At 39.5% G+C, this 15,204-nt stretch overlaps 1 protein-coding gene across 3 annotated transcripts in view; it reads left to right on the top strand.

Moving 5' to 3' along the window:
* Nucleotides 1–15,204, top strand: part of LOC101164593 (RNA binding protein, mRNA processing factor) — a 51,944-nt gene that overhangs the window by 1,341 nt on the left and 35,399 nt on the right. The window lies entirely within an intron of this gene.

The raw sequence follows: 15,204 nt of genomic DNA, 5'->3' as shown, positions 1-15,204 counted from the left end.
CTTTTTGGTTCGGTTTTGGAACCGATTTGCACGAGCTCTTTGTTGTTTCAGAACCCGCCTCTGCACCCGAGGGAAGGGAGGAAGGTAGATCAGATTATTTCTCTTGGAGTAATTTGATTAAAACTCAGCAGAATGTTACTCACTGACTGATAATAACCCAACACACTCGAACTGATGTAAGACTGTGTTTTGTTGGTTACTGTGGAGTCTGTGTACCCCCATAGAGTTAACGAAACCCTGAAAAAAATGCATTTTTATGTGGTAGAGCTCAGGTTTTTTTTCTTCTTTCTGGACAAATAGTAATAAAGATTACTTTTTATCAATGGGACAAAGATACGCTTGTGTGTTTTTAGGTAATAAACTACTTAATGAATCAATACCTGGCTTTTGTCAATAAGATAACCTCCCAATACCTAAAAACAAGAGGTGTCCTGAGCTTCTGTTGGAAAATATTGAGTCATCTGTCCCAAAGTGTTCCAAGTTTGTTTTTTCTCTTACTTATGTAGCTTTTCTCAGGTTAGATTTCACCTTTTGAACCTATTCATTAGTGTTTTTGTGACAGAGGTCTCTGTACCCTCAAGAGTTCCCGAAACCCTTTAAAAAAAAGTGTATTTTTATTTAGAAGAGCTCTGGGTTGTTCTTTTTTTTTTACTGGACAAATAGTAATAAAGATCACTTTTTATCAATGGGGCAAAAAAGGTTTGTGTGTTTTTGGTTAACAAACGACTTAAGCAATCGATAGTTAGTTTTGGCCCATCCGATAACCTCTGGATTGCTAAAACAAAGGGGGTCTAGAGCTTCTGTTGGAATAGAGAAAACTGTACTTGAATGATTTATCCTAAAGGGGCCCAGGTTTCATGTTTTCCCTCTTTCAAATGGAGGTTTTCTCAGGTTAGATTTCCTCTTTTGAACCTATGCTAAATCGGCAGTGTTTTTGTGACGTTGGACATCAAAGAGACCCAACAGTCCTGACGCGAGTAGAAAAATGATTCTCTCGACCTGCGTCCGGCTGGAAAAGTAGTACTCAAGCGGACTCACCGGACGTGAGTTGTCTCGAGTTGCTTTTTTTTTTTTTTCGTAAGAGAGACGGGGAGAGTAATGGCCAGAGGAATCTAATGTGGAAGCATTTTGGACGCCATCCAGACGAGCGAGGACTTAAATTCACTTGAATGGATTAGCGTAAGGTTAGACAGCCCCCACTTTATCTTGGGTGTAATGATGTGTGTTGCATGCAAGAGTAGCGGCAAGGTTGGGGGCTTGGAAGTGAAGCCGAACCCAGTTCTGCACACGTAAATGCGCCTTTTCCCCCCCCTCCTTGATTCATCCAGGCATTAAGCTGGTGTGGAGCTTTCTCAAACGGCCTCATTTTACACATTAAAATGCAGAACCCCCTTCCAGTTTCACTGCAGGCACTAAATGCTTAACAGCTTTCTGCTTTACTGCACCTACGTATCAATAAACTAACCTTATGATGAGCCAAAGTTTAACAGTCTGGTTGTTTGTGTGACTCTCATGCCAAACAACGGCCTCAACGGTCCTCATGCCACCTCCCCTCAGGCTCACTGGATCACTGATTTGAACCAGTAAAAGCACCATTGCGGGCTTGGCTCCTCAAGCCTGCCTCGCTGCTCAACCTCACATGCCATTGTGAGTATACACTGAAGCCTGACGATGCTTACTGTTTATCTTGCGCGCACCGGCGCTCACCAAACATGGTCTTGTTGCAAACGTGGTATGCAGCTTTCAGCTCTTCTGGCATCTAATCTGGTGGGGCTGATTTGATAAGCGTCATTATCAGGTGTTCTGGATGCTTTCACGCGTTTGGGGGTACTTACCGCCGATGAAGGCGAGGTGACGTGCCGTCGCCCGTATGGTGAATGTCAAAAGATACGGCTTGAAGAGGGGCCGCTTTCCGGACCATGTTTGGATTTGAGTTACCGTGCTTTGATTCGGAGGTCTGAATCGAAGGATTTAACAAGACTTCCGCACATTTTTGGGTTATCCAGAGCTTTTGAGAAGAGGCCTGGAGTGAAGTCTGCTTCTTTTCACTTGATTGAAAACCAATTATGAGAAAAATGTTTTAATAATGGGTTGTTTTAAACAAATAAACTGGTTTCTATAAGCAAAATTGCAATAACAACCTTTTAAATAACCTAAATATCTAAAAGCGATTTAATGTTCTTCTTATGGTCATCAGCTAACTCTGACATTTTTATTTTTGTTTCATAAACCAACTCAAATAGATACAAATTAGTAACCAGACTACTCGATTCCAATTAAAAATAAATTATAAAGTGTATTCTGGGTTGTCACACATGAAAATAACTTTAAGTCAGTGTGGGTCAGATATGTTGGACTTTGGCCTCTGTTTGCTCTGAAACCCTTTTCCCTCAGGAAATCTGGTATTTTTTCACTAAATATTGACATTTAATGGGGAGATAGAGAAAGGGGGACAAGGTGAAGGCAGGCAAGAGCGATTGTTAGTATATGGAATGCATTGTAGCTTACTAAGTCACTCAACTCGTCTTGACCTTTCACCTCTTTCCTGTCAATTGTCCTCTGGCTAACTTGTGTTTGCTAAAGCTGAAACCTGCCCAACCTTCAAATCCTTGGCGGTCAACAGATAAGGCTGCACTTCATTTGTTTTTTCTTTTTTGCACATGAGTGAACACTGTGCTTTTGTGTTCGCATATCTCCTGGTTTCTGACATTAAAGCGAAAGACGATGCAAGACCGTTCTGATTGTTGAATACGTGAACTCCCAAGTAGCCACAAAAGCACGGGTCCTTTAAGGAACTCTTTAGGAGACGTTGAACATCGTCAAGCAAAGTTCAGCTAATGTGGGACATCTCCCTGGGGTGTGATTGACTTGTGCTTGTCCTGCTTCGGGTATCTACCTGGTACTTTTTCTAGTAGACGATCATGTGGCCAGCCTGACCTTTCCACAAAGGGGATGTGGGTGGGGAGCTCCGCTCCTGGAGAGGAGCACGGCGAAGCCTAGGGAGGCCAGAGCCGGTCCGCAGGATGGCGGAGTGGGCATGCGTGTGGTCCGTTCCGTGTGCACGGATCTATGAAAAGGGCATACGGTTACATTAACTCCCTGTGACACGAAACCTCAGTAGAGGACAGGGGGAGGGAAGCTCTCAGAAATATCTCCATACAGAGGATATTATTCTTTATTAAGACAGTCTCATAACCACATGGATATTCTATGAGGAATTAAGTAATATAGGCAATAAAAAGACCATTTACAGGCACAGAAAGACGGTAAAACTCTGCTCCATCCACTCATCTAATAGGTTGGAGTTTATTTATAAAAGCGCCCCGGGAATTGTCATCTTATCTCAGCCATTTGTCTGTGTTACGACAGGCTGTGTTTGAAAAGACAACAAGACTAAGTGTCAGAACAGCTGTGAGGGGAAGGAACAAAGTCTATATAGAACATTTACTTATGTCTGACAGTTTTTTTCCTAATCTGTTTTTATAAAAATACTCTTAAAGAAAGACGTGTGTGTATATATATATACATATATACAGTGTATGTGTGTATATATATATATATATATATATATATATATATATATATATATATATATATATATATATATATATATATATATATATATATATATATATATATATATATATATAGTGCTACTTTCCTTAAAAGTCTCCATCTATCTCAGTGGAGTTTGTAATCAATGACAAGCCTGTAATGGAAGGAAACGCTGTACCCAGACAGGCTCTGTCACTGTTTATGCTTTTATTCTGTCATCTTTACTAAATATTGTTTACTTCTAATCTATAATTATCTACCTCGGAGCGTACATCGCTTTATGTCTCCGTCTTCGCACCTGCTCTCTCATGCCCTGTTTACAGTTCTCAATTTCATTGCAATTCTTGCCTCTTCATCGTCCAAGCACCCTCCTTTTTTTTCCCTTCTTTCCCTCTCTGCTTTTATCTCCCTTCCTCGCCGTTTCCTTCTCCCCTTCCGTTTCTTTTGCCCCACCCATTCTCTGCCCTTTATCTCGCCGTTTCCTCCCACTTTCTCCCCCACCACCCCTTATACTGTTTGCAATACTCCTCATTGTCTCTTATTCCCAACACCCTTTGTTATCCTTCTTTGTCTTACACCATTTTTAGTCTTGGTAGGTACACTACTTATCCTTTATCCCCTTATCAGCCCATAGGTTGAAGGGCTGACCCTAAACTCTCCAAGCACCGGGGCTGTTTTTGGTCACGGGGAAGAGCGCTGAAGACAGGAGCTAGTGAGGCAGAACGGTAAAGAGGTGATACATATCTGTCTGACAGTCCAGCTGTGTGCCACCACCCCCTCCCGGCTTACAAGGGAGGGCTGACCAACAGCCAGCTCAAGCAAAAATAAGCCTGAATTTAAGCCCTCAGTAGCTAATTAGAGCTAATTTGTTGTTGAGGAGGAAAACACATTATAACATTAATCTGCGAACAGAGTTTGTTTCATCAAAGCTTCTTTAGATTGATTTTTTTTCACTTCCCTAATTAGGTTTTATTGCTTAATCTCTGCATTTCTTTCTTTTTTTGGTATTTTATAATTTCAGCTATGCCATGGTCCGGGTCAATTCTGATTGGTGTAGATCAAAAATAAAAAAATGCACAACAACAAAAAGAAGTTCCGGTCACATAGCTTAAATGTTCTGTATCACTGCGCTGGCTTCTTTAAAACAAACTTCATCATCTGGACAAAACGTAAGAGTAAGAGGTGAACTCTCTCTCTGAACTGATGCTTTATTTAACCTACCGTGACGATCAGCAAAGCACTCACTTTCCTTTGCCGCTGCAAAGGTTGGTGCTGCGTCAGCTTGTTGTCGTGTTACCGTAGCAAATTGCCACACTACGTAACAAATAGTCCGCTTTTTGTGAAAAAAGCGATCTAACCCAAAAAAATAACAAGAATAAAGTCCTAAAAAACTGAGTGACCATGGTATAAGCGGGTTAAAGGCCTTGGAAGTGTGCATTATCAGAAATTAACACACTTTGCGTTAATCGATTCCATGGTAAATGGTAAATGGCGTATACTTGTACAGCGCTTTCTACCTTCTTACGAAGGCCCAAAGTGCTTTACAGTCACAGTCCCATTCACCCATGCGAACACACACATTCACACACACATTCACACACTGATGGCGGCTCTGCTGCCGAACACTGGCGCCAACCTACCACCAGAGGCAAGGTGGGGTTGCCCAAGGACACTTCGGCACATGGGCGTGCAAGGCGGGAATCGAACCTGCAATCTTACGATCATGGGTCGACCGCCCTAATGCACAAGTGTGCGTTAATTTCTGATGATGCACAATTTGTTGCTATTATGCCTTTTGCTAAATGCAAATCAAAGCACATTGGGAACAATAACATTTGATAATAAAATAACATTATGAAAGCCTATTACAAAAAAAATATATATTTTTTTACTGTTAAGCTAAATTACCCAGGTGTAAAATAAATTACCTTTCAGAAAAGTATTCCTGGAACTGTATCGAGTGTTTGCAACGTCACACAAAGAAAATGATTTACTTCCAGCTCCAACAAATTAGTCAACTTAGTCGCCATATTTTTTGTGATACATGTTGGAGCCAGACAACGTCAGTAAGCAGGATTTGTCCGAGTCGGTCTAAGTCAACATATCTATGCCAACCTCTTTCACCAGTCAGGAGTGAGCTTGTTAAAAGTCCACGCCCCTACCACTTGAAAGCAGGCTACAGAAAATTTGTGGAAAGCCAGGGGGGTTAGCACTCACTCACTCCAGTTTTTATATACAGTCAATCGGTCCAACACTGGAATCAGTCATTCATCACCAGTTGCTTTGGAAACTTTGGTGTAAAGCACATTTTGCTACCGAGAGACAAATGAACTTTTCCATCTAGTTATCTCATGGACAAATTGGGTTTGGAGATAAACGGTCCTTGATTAGGTTCGGTGGAGGTAGTATTATGGTGTGGGGGTGCTTTTTAGGAGCCACCTCAGTTCCAGCACACAAAGATAATTCCTTTATCTAATCCTTTTAGCGACAATTTGAGACTACAGTGGTCCTCTAATCGAGGGAGTTGCATTAAAAAATAACTTGTAGAAGACAAAATCTACTAAGTGGTCTTCTTAGTTTTACAATAATTCTAGATGTGAAAAGACTCTAGAACCCATCACTACACACTTTTCTCAGACAAACATTAACATTTTCACACTTTTCACTCTTATTTAAACTCTAAGCTCAAACCCTGATAGAAAAATATTACATAATGAAAACAAAGATCTGATTGGAATCAAATAATTAGGACAAAGAACTGAAAAAGAAAACAGACAAATTGTACAGTAAAATATTTTCCAAATTGCGAGCCTAAAAAAGGTGAAGAGCGAGGGACCACTGTGTCTACACAGTTGCACATCAGAGCACTCAGACGGTCCATAAAGGCGTGGATGAGAGTTTAGTGTAGACGAACTTGACTGCACAGAGTTTTCGCGTCAAGCCAGATAGAAGACCTTTGAGATGAATCAGAGCCAAGACTGCAAACCAGACCTTGTGGTCAGAGGGCTCATAAAATAGTTGAGCTTTCTCTGTTTTTTTTTGGTGTGCAGCATTTTGCATTACATTATGTAGGAAAAGTGCTATATAAATAAAGATTGATTTGATTTGAAATGAACTGGAAGAAAGTCAAAGATTAGAGGTTTTGTAACGGCATGAGGTGGGCCAATGTCATATTTAATCCAATTAGTTTTTCTACCTTTAGTAAACAGGCTTCTAGATATGTATTTAAGGTGCTGAACACCAACAATGTTCTCTACATTGATCTGTGGAGGGTGACTCGTACCTTTTTGTTCTTTATTACCCCAAATGCACAGACATTCTGAACAGCCACTAAACCGAGCATGCTCAGTCAGTCAACCTGCAAAAAAAGCAAGCCAGCAGAGGATGAAGCAGAGATTAAGTTCACCGTAATGAGCCCTTTGGAATTTTAAGTCCTTTCATAGAAACCCGTCAGATGACAAGAACAAAAAAAAAAAAGGAACAGATGAAACCAGCAGGAATGATTTTGATGAACTCTAAGCTGACAGACTAAGAGTCAAACTGATATGTGGTCGACAGTCTGTAAAGGAGATGTTCCCTCATTTTGTCGTGACACCCCGAGGACTTTTTATTGCTGAAAGTTCTTGATGTAAAAGGACAGAAAAAAGGAAATATGTGTTGTTGAAAGAGCTAAGTATTCCTTTTTGTCCGTGTGTGTAAACAGACAAATAAATGAAGTCCTTATGTTGGAGGGGGGGCAGGAAGGAAAAACAGTGGAGTGCGTAGCTACTAGGTCGTTTGTTTTAAATGTCTTTTAAAGGTTAACCCACTGGAACATTTAGACTCTAACCGAGCCTCTACTTGTAGGTCCAAAACCTTTTGCGTGAGTAAGGAAAAAAAACTTCATTCTGACTCCTTACATGCACAGTCTCACATTTAACCTGTGCCCCACGGAACAACCCAGGCTTAACCTGTGACCCCTGCCCCCAAATGTGAAACTTGACCTGCTTGAACCCAGACGATTAACAGGCAGGCAAGAGTCATCCATTTATGGCTGTTTGACACCTCTCAGGCCTGCGGTCTCTCACGTCTCGCATTCCTCGATGTGGAAGATGGGACATAAAAACCCATCTGATGAGCGATGGATGTGGATGCCAACACAGAGCAGCTAGAGCTTTCAGAGGGAAGTACCCGATCCAGGAAAATTCAATTGGCTTTAAGCTTTCTTGAGCTTTTAAAGCTATCCTCGGTCTGCTCTCAACATGTCTGTGAACCCATATCCCTTCAAGAATTTACAGCTTTCCAGTCTGTCCTCCATGGAATTATTCATTTAATCGGTATGGAGTGTTAAGATAAGGTGCTCATTTGAATCCTTCAAATGTGAGATCTTTCTGATTTTAAGGTCATTTAATCCTTATCTTATTAATTTATACTCTGGCTTTAGGTTGCAGTCAGCTCAGAGTGCTCATATGTAACATAAAGCTATCCTTTTGCACCTCCTGCATCTTTTTTCTATTAAGCCGCTTTGTGTAATTATTAGCTCCCTCAGTAGCACCTGATCTTTTTGGATTGGGTAACTTTTTTGGGTTTGTTGCCTTTTGTTTGTTTTATGTTTCCAGCCCTATGATGCACCAAAGCTCGGAAATTAGTTATGGAGTGTTGTACAAGTACAAAAAAAAGCTTTTAATGATTGTTTGATCTGCATGAATATTTTGTGTAACTATTCTCAGTTTGTGAATCTTTCCATATTTACATAAAAACAGTTGGCCAGAACATTAGCAATACAAGCAACAAATTAAAAAAAACCTTTCTCCTGTGGAACTGTGTTTATAATTGACAAATTCACCCAGAAACTGGAGCTTTTTAGACAATTCTGTCTAGAAACTTCAGGCTTATGGACAATTTTACCCAAAAACTTCAGCTTTATGGGAAATTTTACCCAAAACTTCAGCTTTATGGGAAATTTTACCCACAAACCTAAGCTTTATGACCTATTTTACCCCAAACTTCAGCCTAATGGACAATTTTACCCAAAAACTTCAGCTTTATGGGAAATTTTACCCACAAACTTCAGCTTTATGGACAATTTCTCCCAAAATTTCAGCCTTATGGACAATTTATCTTAAAAAACTTTAGCCTTATGGTCGCTTTTACCCCAAACTTTGGCTTAATGGACAATTTAACCCAGAAACCTCAACTTTGTGTAAAACTATTGTTTTATGCTAACACTTGTACTCTGTAATACATCATCATGACGTAATTCAATTTGGGAATCTTTGATTTGTAGTAAAATGTTTTTCACCTTTCGGCTTATTCTGTTAGTGGTCGCTACAGCCAATCAGCTTTCACTGGTTTGCACAGGTGGTTTGGCAGAGAGCTTTTACGTTGGCTGTCCTTCCTGACACAACCCTGAATTTTCAAGGGAAACCCAGATAGGCAGCAGCACAAAGGGGTTTTGCCTATGGACTCACACTGGATTTTAGCTCATTTTCATCTGGGAAACAAACCTAGACCAAAATGACAGTCACATAAAACCAACATACATGCCCCACAGTATGCTTGTACTATACACAGATCTTGTTTAACTCTTTAACACAGGACCTTTAGCTCCTTTTTTTTTAACAAGCATAACTCAATATGCAATTATCTTAATTCAGACGGATTCTGAGGCAGAGAAAACCAGCTTTGCACTGATATGCAACACTTTACGTAAACACATTACTACTATAAGTAAAATAAATCGATTATGTAGGGTTGCATATCAACACAGAGCAGCTTCTCTCACTTTAAGAATTGAATTCATCTAAATCACATTGGTAGTTCGAAGAGCGACAGCTCCGCCGTTAAAGGGTTAAATGTTTAAATTGTTCAAATTGTTCGCAAACAGGCGTGACACATGAAGACTTTACTTGGCCTGGCTTTTTTGTTATAGTTGCTCTGCTATGAGCTGTTACTCTCTCTATCTCAAATCCAGTTACATATCCACATAGTAGTCTAAACAAGCAAAATACTCACAATCTGTCTTTTTTCTGGTTAAAAACAAAACTGCTGCCTGTGTTTAAATATCCAAAGCAAACAATATCGCCGTTCTTTACTGCCAAAACACAATTGTTTCCCCACATTTATTCCATCAATGCTGCACAGCAGACACTCTTACCAGTGTCACCAGGTTAGTGCTAATGCAACCAACCCGCCCCCTTTGTTTCTTTTGAAAAAAAACACAAAAATCAGGATCGTTCTACTTTAAATACATGACTTAAATTGGGTTGAAATGTTACAGACATAAATTATTGATTTTACATATATAATAAGAGTGTATATATTCTGTCATCTAGTTATATTTAGGGTTACATTTTTTTCCTTCTCACAATAATTGATTTTCACATTTTCATGGAATTCATTTGTGCTTTTATTGCTTTCTGCTCACCTGAGCTGCTGTCAGTTGCATTTTCACAGCTTACATTTTTTAAACACAATTCACATTTATTAATCATATGAACCAGCTGTAGTATTTAACTTTGTCTCACAGCTATTATAAAATGTGCCTGTGCAACACAAGATTTTATAATTCATCTTTTGTTCTCACGATTGCCTGTTACGTTATCCTCCCACACCTTCTTTTCAAGGTCAGAGCTGTGTCCGGCCTGGTTGCATTGAAGGACATCTGTCTAATGACTCGGCGGTCGAACATGCGCTCTCAGTGAAGGAGAAGGAAGAGCATAGTAATCCTTTCATAATGTAACAAGGTCATATCCCTCATTTCTGCTGGAATGAGTGGTCAAAAAAAAGCACTCACTTAAAGCCGGGGCAGAAATGTGAGAGCCGCACCAAGTAGAATATGTAATAATGTAGAATATAATGAGGCATTTAAGGGGGGTGGGGTGATTTAAAACCACACTAAAACGTCATTGTTCTTTAAACTATTGTGGTTTCTTCATATTTATTTTTGCTTTAGAAAGTTTAGTTAATTTAAAGCAATATTTTTCAATACAAGTCAATTCTTATTTAGTATTGAGAAGTATGTGCTTGCAGCAACACAACTGGGTTTGGATTGACTTCAGTTTCAAGGTCTTTAGGGAGAGATCTTAATGTACGCCGACGATACAGTCTTACTTGTTCACGGTCAAGACGCAAAGTTAGTTGCCGGAAAATTTATCGATGGCTATGACAAATGCATTAGAGTGGCTTAACAAGTCCTGTCTTACGTTTAAAGCGGAGAAAACAGTTACTATGTATTTCTCCAACTAACAAGTTGAAACTGTTCTTCCTAATGTCTATGTGGGCAGTCGTATGATCAGAAATTTTGTTGAGTTGAAATATCTAGCCGTCATTTTAAACCCTACCCTTAACTTTAAAGATCAGGTTAAAAAGATCGACAATGTTCTGAAACACTTACTTTCAACATATCAGGAGCTCGTTAGCATCAGACGCTGCAAAGTCGAATTTTAATGTCATGAACAGATCACATCTTTTGTACTGTATATTATCAAGGTCTCAGGCTACCATAACAGTCCTAAAACCTCTTAGGTCTCTGCATAATCAGGTTCTGAAAATACTTGACAAGAAATCTAGGTGTTACCAGCATTGTTCTATCGTGGAAAAACACAAAGTTTAGACAACTTGCTCTGATATCCGCCTAGTGTATAAAATACTGCATGTCGTCGCCCCACCTCCTCCTAAGAACTTTATAAAGCTCACGTTTTGAGGTCTGTATCCATTAAAGAAAGTTTACTTTCTCTATGTCTGCCTTTTCCTATAAAGGTGTCAATGAATGGAATGGACTTTCGGGGAATCTCAAGACTATAGGAGACTTCTGCAATTTTTCGTGAGATTTAGTTCAAACTGAAAATTACCAAAGTGTTGGTAGTTACCACAGGTTATTATTTAGAGACCCAAAACAAGCACCAACCACAAGAATAAATTAAAATTAAAAGTATTGCAAGTTCTAACTGTGGTCAGGTGTCTGACAACTACAATCAATACATGCCAGGACCTTCTTGGTCCTCCACATCTGCACAGGTGATATTTTCTAACTTTGTCCAGTCTTGTGTAGCTTTAATATTATTATTTTTTTAATATTAGAAATGCTCCATGCTTTTGCCACTTGATCTGTTTATACTTAAACCCGGACTTCTGGTTTGCTGGATGGTTAATCCCTATTTACACGGTGAACCACATACGATTCTTATTAACTAAACTAAAATGTACTTTTTTGGTCCAACATATTTTCCACCAGCTGAAATGGACTTTGCAGGACTGTAAACTCTGTTTCAGACCATTGAATGTAAGAACTGGACTGAGTGACCCCTCCCCTTTAAGTAGCCAAAATCCAAAAGACTTCTAATGAGTAAAAAACAGGCATGACTCAGTCATTATATTTGTCAGAATAACCCGTCTTGCGCTGCTACCATTGTTTTTCAAACATTTTTTTGCTAATCTTAATTTTACAATAATCTTCCTTTTTTTTCTGTCGAGCAAGTGTTTCAAGTTATAAACTGACCAATCAGATGCTTGAAAAGAAAATAAGTGGTGCCTGCTGGGCCCCACATTGAACTTTTGATATGTTAGACAGATTCTTCATAGTGCTAGGGGTTTGGACCTCCAACAAGCTCACTCCTGATTAGCCGGAGTGGTTGCCTTAGAAACGCTGACTCAGACCAATTACTGCTTACTGATATTGTTAGGCTCCAATATGATGTATCGCGAAAAAATGGCGACTGAACTGAATTCATTTCATTGGAGCCAAAAGTAAGCAAGATTCTTTTTGTGATGTCACACATGCTCAGTCCTGTTCTTATATACAGTCAATATTTCAAATCAACCAGCTCTGGTGGGAAAATGTTTATGGAAACAACTGTGATCTATAACAGCACAGGTCCCGCCCACAAAAGCCAGTTCAGAACTTAAGTTCCAAATTTCAACAGACGTGATCAATAAGAATTTAAAATCTATTCGTTTGAACCAAATGAACTTAGACTAAATAAAAGTGTTAGTCGGTTGAACTGAATAGGAAAATCAAACTTTATTTTTTTTCGATTGTTGGTTACTTTTTTTTTTAAATAGAAAAACTGTATTCCCTTTTAAAGTGAAGAAAGGATTTTTTTTTTAATGCCTAGTCTGCAAACCTAGTTTCAAGTTCCCAACAAAATTGTGCTAATTGGATTTCCCCCCTACGACAACACTCTCCTTTTCTTTTGTTGTGAACACAGAGGCCCCAGTCTCTACCATTAGCCCCGGACATGAAAACCTAAAAGGTGCAATGATAGAGAATCGATAAGGCGATGACCTCATCTGGTGCTCGTGGAGCCAAGGGTCTCTGATTAAAGGTGTTCGGATCCCTGAGGACCTACTGCAGACGTGGCCTTAATAGGATCTGATGTTTTTTGGCCCCGAGGCTGTGCTCTCTGCTGTGCTCCGCCGAGGTGTTGCCATGGAACTGTACTGGTACGTTGACTCTGAAGCACTCGGCCGGCTTGTGGTAGTTTCGGATCCCGTGTTAGCGGGTGAACACACCATAAATAGTCATGGATTCACAAACCTAAACCGGCCTACTCAGCACAATGGTAATGTAGCTGTGTGACTCACGAGGAACCAATAAAACGGCGACACCAAGTTTGTCTTTGCTTTCACAAATCTGGAAAATCTGCTCAACCCTAAGCTCGACCTTCACTTTGATTCAGCCCATTGTGAAACTTTGAAGTCTTCTTTCACTGTGGCTGTGCTTGTCTGGCCGGCTCTTGGGTGCTCTGATGGCGACATAATAGATTGGTATTGTAATCAACAGCAGATGTCTGCAGTGGAAAAAGCTGTTGACACATTTCCCCGTGAATCATCCTGTGGCAAACGCGTGCACTCCACTACCCCGGCAGACACACCGAAGACGATCGTATATCACAACAGCTGACGTCAGGAAGCCAAGAATGTCCAATTGTTCAGCGAGTGGAGAGCTCATTGTTGTGTTGCAGCACGTCCAGCCCTTAGTTGTCTGTGACTCAGGAATGCAGATGAAGAGTGGAAATCTTCAATATCTCGGCATAGGTGTGCTGAAAGTTCTTAAAACTTTTAATCTGTGGGCAAATTTCCTGTTTTAAAGACTCACTCCAATCATCTTTTGATCGCTTGTAAAAGCGTTCTCACTGGTCTTTTAATTATGATTATGCTGTTTTTAGCCTAAATTAAAGAATCTGTGTCATTTGAGGTCATAGTTTCTGCAGAGTGGCAGTAGTTTATTAGAAATCAACCCCTGAGTTCTGGGCATGACCGTTGGCATAGGGCAACCCCACCGCCCCTTCCCGTCATCCATAAATAAAGACTGTCTATTCAAATGTCTGCTCCTGATTCACAATGATTTGACTAAAAATTTCTCATAAATGCAAGTTTTAGCATAATTTTCTTTATATTCTATCCTCCATCAGAGAAATACTATTTAAAAAACACTCAAAGCACCATTTTTGTTGGAGTGGATTTTTAAGAACAATTCTAGAATTTGTTTGTCTTGTAGAGTAACGCATCTAATTAAATGTCATCAAAAGTCCTAAAAAGTTTTGGAATTTTAATAATTTCTACTATTTGTTGAGATCATTTGTGGGTTCAAATAAACTAGAAAAGGAGACAATTTGCTAATTTGATGAATAGAACTTTTTGCGAACCGTTGTGGCTTTCTTGTGTTGAATATCTCCAAAGCTTTTTCTTTTTCTTTTTTTTTTTATTGTCATCGCTGCTTTTATTTTTACAGCCATGTTTATTTTATCAGCCTCTGCAGCTGTCTGCGGCTGCCATCGCTCTCCATCTGATTGATGCCATCCTGTTCGGAGTCTCCACAAACAGCAGTGTTAGTTCAGCAGTTTCTGTCCCCTGAGCTGTGAATCCTTGATCTAATACATTTTGGAGCTTTTTCTACTTCCTGACGTTACATCCGTTTAAAGAAATCTTTTTTACTTTACATCCAGCGTAAAAATAGGTAGCTGATAATGCTTTTATTTTGAAATGTTTTTTTTTGTCTAAATAGGTTTTACATTTTTTACAATCAAGATAAAAAGTATTTAAATCCAATTGACATCATTTAATGCATGTAAGTTAAACCTATTTTCTTTTATGTTCTGGGGTAAAAAGCAGCGTTCAAACTCTGCTAACGGCTCTGTCCTGAGCTGACCCTTCGTTAAGGACGGGTTGGTCTACAGTTACATGTAACCAATAGAATTTCCTGTTTCAGCGCCTACAGTTTGTAACCGGATCTACACTCGAGAGCTCTGACAGGACTTTGCAGCAACTGGGTGTTGCAGCGCTGCTGTGTCCATGTTTACAGAATGTTGGCACCGGCGCTAATGGGTCTGCATGTGTTGATAGAAATCATGTTCATCACCAGTTGACGTGTGGAAATGTCTGCATGCATACAGCACCACATGCATGTTTTTACTCAGAGGTTTTTCTTCGGTTATAGGCAACCACATATGGTGTTACATCATAAACCAAAATAAAAAGGAGGTAAACCAAAATAAGTTTTACATTTGTGGCCTTTCTTTTATTTATTTTTTTGCCCCTTTTTGGGGTAAAACTGGCCAATTTTGGGGGAGTCAGAAAGTCGGTCAATAAGAAAGTATTAAAAAAATATTATTTTTTTTAGCCGTTTTTGCTTTTCATAAACTTTTTCTCGTATGTTTCTTTGAAAAA

Source organism: Oryzias latipes, chromosome 18 (genome assembly GCF_053564925.1).
Source record: "Oryzias latipes strain Hd-rR chromosome 18, Olatipes_Hd-rR_3.1".
NCBI lineage: Eukaryota > Metazoa > Chordata > Actinopteri > Beloniformes > Adrianichthyidae > Oryzias > Oryzias latipes.
The sequence above is the reverse complement of the archived record's forward strand: the minus strand, read 5'-3'. Positions and strand labels throughout refer to the sequence as shown.